A 14,651-nucleotide genomic window follows, 5' to 3' on the forward strand; every position below is an offset into this window, starting at 1 on the left:
CTATGCTAAATGAATCGGAGAAGACCAAAGCTCAAACTTATTCCAAGAACTTTTGAAGGCCCACCTGCAAGTTGTAGTGGAAGTAAGCATCTAAGGGTGCAAAAAAGTTTCACTGTAGACTAAGGCCTTTTACCTGAGCTCTCAAATGTTCACATTTCTCTTATCAACCTAAATAACAAACAGAGAGAGGCTCTCCACAAGAAAAAGATATTCGTTTGGAAACAGAGCCTTGCAATAGAAACAGGCAAGCCAGAGTAAACTACATGCATATTCACGGAGGTAAAGGAAGACAAAAGAAAAAATGAGGAAGATTATATGATCATTTGGAAATGACTATCCTAGGCTACAAAGATCAATAACAAAGGTGATGCCAGGCACAGGTTGGACAGGCAGTTGTTGGGCAAATATCCTTCAAAAGCATTGTTGTGTGCAAAGTTGCAATGGGCTTTGTGCAAGATTGTGTTTTTTGCAGTCTTCTGTGATAAGTTTTTGTTATCAGGCATACAAGCCCAAGAATCCTTTATTGCATGGCCTTTCCTGGCTATATATGTCAGGGTTTTGGTTAGGGGAGGGGTATTTTTAACACTCTCAATGTAAAAAATGACATAAGGTAGGTACCCCAATGACTTGTTTGGTCTTCATAAAATAACTTTTCATAAAATCTCTGTAAAAGTGGAAATATCTACACCGCTTTCTCTGTAAATGTGTAAACATTTACAACGCTATCTGTATAAACATGGAAGTATTTACACCACCGTCTCTAAAAACATGGAAATATCTACACCGCTATCTCTATAAACATGGAAATATCTACACCGCTATCTCTATAAACATGGAAATACCTACACCGCTATCTGTATAAACATGGAAATATCTACACCGCTATCTCTATAAACATGGAAATACCTACACCGCTATCTGTATAAACATGGAAATATCTACACTGCTGTCTCTATAAACATGGAAATATCCACACCTCTATCTGTATAAACATGGAAATATCTACACCACTGTCTCTATAAACATGGAAATATCTACAATGCTATCTCTATAAACACGCAAATATCTACACCGCTGTCTCTAGAAACATGGAAATATCTACACCGCTAACTCTAAAAACGTGGAAATATATACACCGCTATCTCTAGAAACATGGAAATATCTACACCGCTATCTCTATAAACGTGGGAACATCTACACCGCTAACTCTATAAACCTGGAAATATCTACACGGCTATAAGTATAAATGTGGAAATATCTACACTGCTATCTGTATAAACATGGAAATATCTACACCGCTATCTCTATAAACATGGAAATACTTACACCGCTATCTGTATAAACATGGAAATATTTACAAAGCTATCTCTATAAACATGGAAATATATACACGGCTATCTGTTTAAACATAGAAATATCTACACCACTGACTGTATAAACATGGAAATATCTACACCGCTTTCTGTATAAACATGGAAATAACTACACAGCTGTCTCTATAAACATGGAAATATGTACACCGCTATCTGTAGAAACATGGAAATAACTACACCGCTGTCTCTATAAACCTGGAAATATCTACACCGTTATCTGTTTTAATGTGGAAATACCTACACCGCTATCTGTATACACGTGGAAATATCTACACCGGTATGTGTATAAACGTGGAAATATCTGCACCGCCATGTGTATAAACTTGGAAATTTTTACACCGCAATCGGTATAAAAGTGGAAATATCTTCACCGCTATCTCTATAAACGTGGAAATATCTACACCGCTATCTCTATAAACGGGGAAATATCTACACCGCTATCTGTATAAACGTGGGAATATCTACACCGCTATCCCTATAAACGTGTAAACATTTACGCGGGTATCTGTAAAAACTTGGAAATATTTACACCGCTATGTCTATAAAAATGGAAATATCTACACCGCTATCTCCATAAACATGAAAATATCTACACTGTTGTTTGCATGAACATGAAAATATCTACACCGCTATCTCTATAAACATAGAAATATCTACATTGCTGTCTGTATAAACATGGAAATATCTACACAGCTATCTGTATAAACAAGGAAATATCTACACGGAAAGCTGTATAAACATGGAAATATCTAGATAGTCATCTCTATAAACATGGAAATATCTACACCGATATCACTATAAACATGGAAATACAAACACCGTTATCTGTATAAACATGGAAATATCTACACCGCTATCTCTATAAACATGAAAATACTTACACCACCATCTCTATAAGCATGGAAATATTTACACCACTATCTCTATAAACATAGAAATAACTACACCGCCATTCCTATAAACATGGAAATATGTACACCGCCATCGGCATATACATGGAAATATCTACACACACATCTGTATAAACATGGAAATATCTACACTGCCATCTGTATAAACTTGGAAATATCTACACTGACATCTGTAGAAAGATGGAAATGTCTACAAAGCGATCTGTATAAACATGGGAATTTCTACACTGCTACCTGTATAAACATGGAAATATCTACACCACTATCTGTATCAACATGGAATTAACTACACCGCAATCTGTATAAACATGGAAATATCTACAAAACTATCTCTGTAAACATGGAAATATCTACACAGCTATCTGTGTAAACTTGGAAATATCTACACCGCAATCTGTGTAAATTTGGCAATACCTACACAGCAATCTGTGCAAAAATGGAAATATCTTCACCGCTATCTCTGTAAACATGGAAATATCTACACAGCTATCTGTATAAACATGGAAATATCTAAACTGCCATCTGTATAAACATGGAAATATCTACAGCGCCATCTGTATAAACATGGAAATAACTACACTGCCATCTGTACAAACATGGAAATATCTACACAGCCATTTGTATAAACATGGAAATAGGTACACCGCTATGTCTATAAACATGGAAATATCTACACTGTTATCTGTATAAACATGGAAATATCTAAATCGCTATCTGTATAAACAGGGAAATATCTCCACCGCTACCTGTATAAACATGGAAATATCTACACCCCTTTCTGTATAAAGATGGAAATATCTACACCGCTATCTGTATAAACATGGAAATATATACAATGCTATCTGCGTAAACATGGAAATATCTACACAGCTATCTGTGTAAACTTGGAAATATCTACACAGCTATCTGTGTAAAAATGGAAATATCTACACAGCAATCTGTGCAAAGATGGAAATATCTACACTGCTATCTCTGTAAACATGGAAATATCAACACCGCTATCTGTATAAACATGGAAATATCTATACCACAGTCTCTATAAACGTGGAAATATCTCCACCACTATCTGTATAAACATGAAAATATCTACACCGCTATCTGTATAAACATGGAAATATCAACACTGCCATCTGTATAAAGATGGAAATATCTACACCGCGAGCTCTATAAACATGGAAATATCTACACCGATATCTCTATAAACATGGAAATACCAACACCGTTATCTGTATAAACATGGAAATACCTACACCGCTATCTCTATAAACATGAAAATACTTACACCACCATCTCTATAAGCATGGAAATATTTACACCTCTATCTCTATAAACATAGAAATAACTACACCACCATCCCTATAAACATGGAAATACCTAGTCCGCCATCTGCATATACATGGAAATATCTACACACACATCTGTATAAACATGGGAATATCTACACTGTCATATGTAGAAAGATGGAAATATCTACAAAGCGATCTGTATAAACATGGGAATTTCTACACCGCTACCTGTATAAACATGGAAATATCTACACCGCTATCTGTATCAACTTGGAAATAACTATACCGCTATCTGTATAAACATGGAAATATCTACACAGCAATCTGTGCAAAGATGGAAATATCTACACCGCAGTCTCTATAAACATGGAAATATATACACCGCTATCTGTATAAACATGGAAATAAATACACCACTATCTGTATAAACATGGAAATTTTTACACCGCTATCTGTATAAACATGGAAATATTTCCACCGCTATCTTTATAAACACGGAAATAACTACACCGGTGTCTTTAAAAACATGGAAATACCTACACCGCTATCTCTGTAAACAATGAAATATCTACAACGCTATCTGTGTAAACATGGAAATATCTACACAGCTATCTGTGTAAAGTTGGAAATATCTACACCGCAATCTGTGTAAGCATGGAAATATCTACAACGCTATCTGTGTAAACATGGAAATATTTACAACGCTATCTGTGTAAACAGGGAAATATCTACACAGCTATCTGTAAAACGTGGAAATATCTACACCACTATCTGTATAACCCTGAAAATATCTACACCGCTATCGGTATCAACATGTAAATAACTACACCGCTATCTGTATAAACATGGAAATATCTACAATGATATCTCTGTAAACATGGAAGTATCGACACAGTTATCTGTGTAAACTTGGAAATATCTACACCGCTATGTGTGTAAAGTTTGCAATGTCTACACCGCAATCTGTACAAAGATGGAAATATCTTTACCGCTATATCTGTAAAGATGGAAATATCTACACCGCTATATGTATAAACATGGAAATATCTACACCGCCATCTGTATACACATGGAAATATCTACACAGCCATCCATATAAACATGGAAATATCTACACCGCTATCTCTATAAACATGGAAATATCTACACCGCTATCTGTATAAACATGGAAATATCTAGATCGCTATCTGTATAAACAGGGAAATATCTCCACCGCTATCTGTGAAAACATGGAAATATCTACACCGCTATCAGTATATACATGGAAATATCTAAACCGCTATCTGTATAAACAAGGAAATATATACAATGCCGTCTTTAGAAACATGGAAATATCTACACCGCCATCTGTATAAACATGGAAATACCTACACCCTTACCTGTGTAAATATGGAAATGTCTACACTGCTATCTCTATAAACATGGAAATACCCACACCACTTGCACTATAAACATGGAAAAATCTACACTGCAATCTCAGTAAACATGGAAATATCTACACCGCCATCTATGTAAACATGAAAATATCTACACTGCCATCTTCAGAAACATGGCTGTATCTACACCGTCATCTGTATAAACATGGAAATATCAACACCACTATTTGTATAAAGATGGAAATAATTAAACCGCTATCTCTATAAACATGGAAATACGTACACCACTATCTCTCTAAACATGGAAATATCTACACCGCCATCTGTATTAACATGGAAATATCTACACAGTCATCTGTATAAACTGGGAAATATCTACACTGTCATCTATATAAACATGGAAATATCTTGAGAGAACTCTGTATAAACCTGGAAATATCGACACAGCCATCAGTATAAACATGGAAATATCTACACCGCTATCTGTATAAACATGGAAATATCTACACCGCTATGTGTATTAACGTGGAAATATCTCCATTTCTATCTTTATAATCACGGACTTAACTCCACCGCAATCTGTATAAACATGAAAATATCTACACAACTATCTCTGTAAACATGGAAATATCTACACAGTCACCTGTAGAAACATGGAAATATCTACACCGCTATCTCTATAAACATGGAAATAACTACACCGCTATCTCAATAAACATGGAAATATCTACACCGCTATCTCCATCAACATGGAAATATACACACCGCCATCTTTTTAAACATGGAGGTATCTACAACGCCATCTACATAAACAAGAAAATATCTACACTGCCATCTATATAAACATGGAAATATCTACACCGCCATCTCTATAAACATGGAAATATCTACACTGCCATTTGTAGAAAGATGGAAATATCTACACCGCCATTTGTATAAACGTGGAAATGTCTACACCGCTATCTGTATAAACATGGAAATATCTACACTGCAATCTGTATAATCATGGAAATATCTACACCGATATCTGTATAAATATGAAATATCTAAACCGCTATCTCTATAAAAGTGGAAATATCTACACTACTATCTGTATAAACATGGAAATATCCTCACTGCTATCTCTATGAACATGGATATATCTACACCGCTATCTCTATAAACATGGAAATATCTACACCGCCATTTCTATAAACATGGAAATATCTACACCGCCATCGGTATAAACATGGAAATATCTACTCCACCATCTGTATAAACATGGAAATATCTTCAATGCCATCTGTATACACATGAAAATATCTACACGGCAATCTGTGTATAGATGGAAACATCAACACCGCCATCTGTACAAACATGGTAATATCTACACTGCTATCTCTAAAAACATGGAAATATCTACACTGCGGTCTGTATAAACATGGAAATATCTACACCGGTATGTGTATAAACATGGAAATATCTACACCATGATCTGTATAAACATGGAAATATAGACAACGCTATCTGTAAACATGGAAATATCTGCACCGCTATCTCTATAAACATGGAAATATCTACAAAGACATCTGTATAAACATGGAAATACCTACACAGTCATGTGTAGGAACATTTAAATATCTACACTGCCATCTGTATAAACATAGAAATATCTACACATCCCTCTGTATAAATATGGAAATATCTGCATAGGCATCTGTGTAAACATGGAAATATCTGCACCGCTATCTGTATAAACATGGAAATTCCTACACCGTTACCTGTATAAATATGGAAATGTCTACACCACTATCTCTATAAACATGGAAATACCCACACCACTTGCACTATAAACATGGAAATATCTCCACTGCAATCTCAGTAAACATGGAAATATCTACACCGCCATCTATGTAAACATGAAAATATCTACACTGCCATCTTCAGAAACATGGCAGTATCTACACCGTCATCTGTATAAATATAGAAATATCTACACCACTATCTCTATAAAGATGGAAATATCTAAACCGCTATCTCTATAAAAATGGAAATAACTACACCACTATCTCTATAAAGATGGAAATATTTAAACCGCTATCTCTATAAACAAGGAAATACCTACACCACTATCTCTCTAAACATGGAAATATCTACACCGCCATCTGTATTAGCATGGAAATATCTACACCGTCTTCTGTATAAACCGGGAAATACCTACACTGTCATCTATATAAACATGGAAATATCTAGAGAGAACTCTGTATAAACACGGAAATATCGACACAGCCATCTGTATAAACATGGAAATATCTACACCGCTATCTGTATAAACATGGAAATATCTACACCGCTATGTGTATTAACGTGGAAATATCTCCATTTCTATCTGTATAATCATCTACATAACTCCACCGCAATCTGTATAAACATGAAAATATCTACACGGCTATCTCTATAAACATGGAAATATCTACACAGTCATCTGTAGAAACATGGAAATATCTACACCGCTATCACTATAAACATGGAAATAACTACACCGCTATCTCTATAAACTTGGAAATATCTACACCGCTATCTCCATCAACATGGAAATATACACACCGCCATCTCTTTAAACATGGAGGTATCTACAACGCCATCTACATAAACAAGAAAATATCTACACTGCCATCTATATAAACATGGAAATATCTACACCGCCATCTCTATAAACATGGGAATATCTACACTGCCATTTGTAGAAAGATGGAAATATCTACACCGCCATCTGTATAAACGTGGAAATATCTACACCGCTATCTGTATAAACGTGGAAATATCTACACCGCAATCTGTATAATCATGGAAATATCTACACCGATATCTGTATAAATATGAAATATCTTAACGGCTATCTCTATAAAAGTGGAAATATCTACACTGCTATCTGTATAAACATGGAAATATCCTCACTGCTATCTCTATGAACATGGATATATCTACACCGCTATCTCTATAAACATGGAAATATCTACACCGCCATCTCTATAAACATGGAATTATCTACACCGCCATCTGTATAAACATGGAAATATCTACACCTCTATCTGTATAAACATGGAAATACCTACAAAGTCATCTGTATATACTTGGAAATATCTACACAGCCATCGGTATAAACATGGAAATACCTACACAGCCATCTGTATATACATGGAAATATCTACACGGCTATCTGTATAAACATGGAAATAACTACACCGCTATTTGTATAAACAAGCAAATATCTACACCGTGATCTGTATAAACCTGGAAATATCTACACCGCCATCTCTACAAACATGGAAATATCTACACCCCTATCTTTATAAGCATGGAAATATCCACACCGCTATCTCTATAAACGTGGAAAAATCAACACTGCTATCTCTATGAACATGGAAATATCTACACCGCCATCTCTATAAACATGGAAATATCTACACCACGATCAGTATAAACATGGAAATATCTTCACCGCAATCTTTATAAACATGGAAATATCTCCACTGCTATCTCTATAAACATGGAAATATCTACACCGCCATCTGCATAAACATATAAATATCTACACAGCCATGTGTATATACATGGAAATATCTACACCGCTATCTATATAATCATGGAAATTACTACACCGCTACTTGTATAAACATGGAAATATCTACACTGCCATCTACATATCCATGGAAATATCTACACGGCCATCTGTATAAACATGGAAATATCTACACAGTCATCTGTGTATAGATGGAAATATCAACACCGCCATCTGTACAAACATGGAAATATCTGCACCGCTATCTGTATAACCATGGAAATATCTACACCACGGTCGGTATAAACATGGAAATATCTACACCGCTATCTGTATAAACATGGAAATATCTACACCGCTATCTATTGAAACATAGAAATATCTACACCGTGATCTGTATAAACAAGGAAATATTTACACCGCTATCTGTATATACATGGAAATTTCTACACCATTATCTGTATAAATATGGAAATAACTACACCGCTATCTGTATAAACATGGAAATATCAACACTGCTATCAGTATAAACATGGAAATATCTACACCGTGATCTGTATAAACATGGAAATATCTACAAACCGATCCGTATAAACATGGAAATATCTTCACCACAATCTGTATTAACATAGAAATATCTACACCGCTACCTGTATAAACATGGTAATATCTACACCACCAGCTATATAAACATGGAAATATCTACACCGCCATCTGTATAAACAGGGAAATATCTACAATGCCATCTGTAGAAAGATGGAAATATCTACACCGCAATCTGTATAAACATGGAAATACCTACACCGCTATCTGTATAAACAGGGAAATATCAACAATGCCATCTGTAGAAAGATGGAAATATCTACACCGCAATCTGAATAAACATGGAAATATCTACACCGCTATCTGTAAAAACATGGAAATATCTACACCGCTATCTGTATAAACATAGAAATATCTACACCGTGATCTGTATAAACATGGAAATATCTACACCGCGATCTGTATAAACCTGTAATTATCCTCACCGCTATCTGTTGAAACTTGGAAATATCTGCACAGCTATCTCTATAAACATGGAAATATCTACACAGCCATCTGTATAAACATGGAAATAAGTACAAAGTCATCTGTATAAACATGGAAATATCTACACAGCCATCTGTATAAACATGGAAATATCTACACAGCCATCTGTATATACATGGAAATGCCTACACTGCTATCTGTATAAACATGGAAATAACTACTCCGCTATTTGTATAAACAAGGAAATATCTACACCGTGATCTGTATAAACATGGAAATATCTACACCGCCATCTCTATAAACATGGAAATATCTACACCCCTATCTGTATACACATGGAAATATCCTCACTGCTATCTCTATAAACAGGGAAAAATCAACACCGCTATCTCTATGAACATGGAAATATCTACACCGCCATCTCTATAAACATGGAAATATCTACACCACTATCAGTATAAACATGGAAATATCTACACCGCTATCTGTTTAAACATCGAAATATCTCCACTGCAATCTCTATAAACATCGAAATATCTACAGCGCTATCTGTATAAACATGGAAATACTTACAAAGTTATCTGTATAAACATGCAAATTTCTACACCGCTATCTCTATAAACATGGAAATATCTACACAGCCATGTGTATATACATGGAAATATCTACACCGCTATCTATATAAACATGGAAATAACTACACCGCAATGTGTATAAACATGGAAATATCTACACCGCCATCTACATATCCATGGAAATATCTGTGCCGCCATCTGTATAAACATGGAAATATCTACACGGTCACCTGTGTAAGGATGGAAATATCAACACCGCCATCTGTGCAAACATGGAAATATCTGCACAGCTATCTGTACAAACATGGAAATACCTACACCGCGGTCTGTATAAACATGGAAAAATCTACACCGCTATCTGTATAAACATGGAAATGTCTACACCACTATCTCTATAAACATGGAAATATCTACACAGTGATCTGTATAAACATGGAAATATTTACAACGCTATCTGTATAAACATGGAAATTTCTACACCGTTATCTGTTTAAATATGGAAATATCTACACCGCTATCTCTATAAACATGGAAATATCTACACCGCCATATGTATAAACATGGAAATATCTATACAGTCATCTGTGTAAACATGGAAATATCTACACCACCATCTGTATAAACATGGAAATATCTTCAATGCCATCTGTATACACATGAAAATACCTACACGGCAATCTGTGTATAGATGGAAACATCAACACCGCCATCTGTACAAACATGGAAATATCTACACTTCTATCTCTATAAACATGGAAATATCTACACTGCGGTCTGTATAAACATGGAAATATCTACACCGGTATGTGTATAAACATGGAAATATCTACACCATGATCTGTATAAACATGGAAATATATACACCGCTATCTGTATAAACATGGAAATATCTGCACCGCTATCTCTATAAACATGGAAATATCTACAAAGACATCTGTATAAACATGGAAATACCTACACAGTCATGTGTAGGAACATTTAATTATCTACACTGCCATCTGTATAAACATAGAAATATCTACACAGCCCTCTGTATAAATATGGAAATATCTGCATAGGCATCTGTGTAAACATGGAAATATCTGCACCGCTATCTGTATAAACATGGAAATACCTACACCGCTGTCTCTATAAACATGGAAATATGTACACCGCTATGTGTATAAACATGGAAATATCTCCACTGCTCTCTGTATAAACATGGAAATATCTCCACCGTTATCTCTATAAACATGGATATATCTACAGCGCCATCTCTATAAACATTGAAATATCTACACTGCCATCTGTAAAAACATTGAAATATCTACACCGCGATCTGTATAAACATGGAAATATCCTCACCGCTATCTGTATAAACATGGAAATATCTACACAGCTATCTCTATAAACATGGAAATATCTACACCGCCATGTGTATAAACATGGAAATACCTACAAAGTCATCTGTATAAACATGGAAATATCCACACAGCCATCTGTGTAAACATGGAAATATCTACGCAGCCATCTGTATATACATGGAAATATCTACACCGCTATCTGTATAAACATGGAAATAACTACACCACTATTTATATAAACAAGGAAATATCTACACCGTGATCTGTATAAACATGGAAATATCTACACCGCCATCTCTATAAACATGGAAATATCTACACCCCTATCTGTATAAACATGGAAATATCCACACCGCTCTCTCTGTAAACATGTAAAAATCAACACCGCTATCTCTATGAACATGGAAAATATCTACACCGTCATCTCTATAAAAATGGAAATATCTACACAACTATCAGTATAAACATGGAAATAACTACACCACTATTTATATAAACAAGGAAATATCTACACCTTGATCTGTATAAACATGGAAATATCTACACCGCCATCTCTATAAACATGGAAATATCTACACCCCTATCTGTATAAACATGGAAATATCCACAACGCTATCTGCATAAACATGGATATGTCTCTGCTGCTATCTCTATAAACATCGAAATATCTACACCGCCATCTGTATAAACATGGAAATACTTACAGTTATCAGTATAAACATGGAAATATATACACCGCCATCTGTATAAACATGGAAATATCTACACAGCCATGTGTATATACATGGAAATATCTACACCGCTGTCTATATAAACATGGAAATAACTACACCGCTATGTGTATAAACATGGAAATATCTACACCGACATCTAAATATCCATGGAAATATCTGTGCCGCCATCTGTATAAACATGGAAATATCTACACGGTCATCTGTGCATAGATGGAAATATCAACACCGCCATCAGTACAAACATGGAAATATCTGCACTGCTATCTGTTTAAAGATGGAAATATCTACACCGCGGTCTGTACAAACATGGAAATATCTACACCGCTATCTGTATAAACATGGAAATATCTACACCGCTATCTCTATAAACATGGAAATATCTACACCGTGATCTGTATAAACATGGAAATATTTCCACCGCTATTTGTATAAACATGGGAATTTCTACACCGTTATCTCTATAAACATGGAAATATCTACACCGCTATCTCTATAAACGTGGAAATATCTACACCGCCATCTCTATAAACATGGAAATATCTTCAATGCCATCTGTATAAACATGAAAATACCTACACGGCAACCTGTTTATAGATGGAAACATCAACACCGCCATCTGTAAAAACATGGAAATATCTACACTGCTATCTCTATAAACATGGAATTATCTACACTGCGGTCTCTATAAACATGGAAATGTCTACACCGGTATGTGTATAAACATGGAAATATCTACACCATGATCTGTATAAACATGGAAATATAAACACCGCTATCTGAATAAACATGGAAATATCTGCATCGCTATCTCTATAAACATGGAAATATCTATAAAGACATCTGTATAAACATGGAAATGCCTACAAAGTCATCTGTATAAACATGGAAATATCTACACAGCCATCTGTATAAACATGGAAATATCTACACCACCATCTGTGTAAACATGGATATATCTACACCGCAATCTGTATAAACATGGAAATATCTACAACGCCATCTGCATGTCCATGGAAATATCAACACCGACATCTGTACAAACATGGCAATATCTACACCGCTATCTCTATAAACATGGAAATATCTGCACTGCGATCTGTAAAAACATGGAAATACCTATACAGTCATCTGTATAAACATGGAAATATCTACAATGCCATCTGTATACACATGGAAATATCTACACAGCCATCTGTATAAACATGTTAATATCTACACTGCTATCTCTATAAACATGGAAATATCTACAGCGCCATCTCTATAAACATGAAAATATCTACACTGACATCTCCATAAACATGGAACTAACTTCTCCGCCATCTGTATAAACTTGGAAACATCTACACCGCCATCTGTGTGAACAAGGAAATATCTACAATGCCATCTTCATAAAGATATAAATATCTGCTCCACGAGCTGTATAAACATGGAAATATCAACATCGCTATCTGTATAAACGTGGAAAAACCAACACCGCTATCGGTATAAACATGGAAATATCTACAACGCCATCTATATAAACATGGAAATATCTAAAGCGTTATGTCTATAAACATGGAAATACCTACACCGCTATCTCTATAAACATGGAAATATCTACACCGCTATCTGTATAAACATGGAAATATCTACATCGCTATCTGTATAAACATGGAAATATCTACACCGCGATCTGTACAAACATGGAAATATATACACCGCGATCTGTATAAACATGGAAATATCTTCACCACTATCTGTATATACATGGAAATAACTACACCGCTATCTGTATAAAAATGGTAATATCTAAACCACAATCTATATAAACATGGAAATATCTACACCGCCATCTATATAAACATGGAAATATCTTCAATGCCATCTGTAGAAAGATGGAAATATCTACACCGCAATCTGTGTAAACATGGAAATATCAACACCGATATCTGTAAAAACATGGAAATATCTACAGAGCTATCTGTATAAACATGGAAATATCTACACAGCCATCTGTATAAACATGGAAATATCTACACAGCCATCTGTATATACATGGAAATGCCTACACCGCTATCTGTATAAACATGGAAATAACTACTCCGCTATTTGTATAAACAAGGAAATATCTACACCGTGATCTGTATAAACATGGAAATATCTACACCGCCATCTCTATAAACATGGAAATATCTACACCCCTATCTGTATAAACATGGAAATATCCTCACTGCTATCTCTATAAACAGGGAAAAATCAACACCGCTATCTCTATGAACATGGAAATATCTACACCGCCATCTCTATAAACATGGAAATATCTACACCACTATCAGTATAAACATGGAAATATCTACACCGCTATCTGTTTAAACATCGAAATATCTCCACTGCAATCTCTATAAACATCGAAATATCTACAGCGCTATCTGTATAAACATGGAAATACTTACAAAGTTATCTGTATAAACATGCAAATTTCTACACCGCTATCTCTATAAACA

Source organism: Pan paniscus, chromosome 6, assembly GCF_029289425.2.
Source record: "Pan paniscus chromosome 6, NHGRI_mPanPan1-v2.0_pri, whole genome shotgun sequence".
Lineage (NCBI taxonomy): Eukaryota > Metazoa > Chordata > Mammalia > Primates > Hominidae > Pan > Pan paniscus.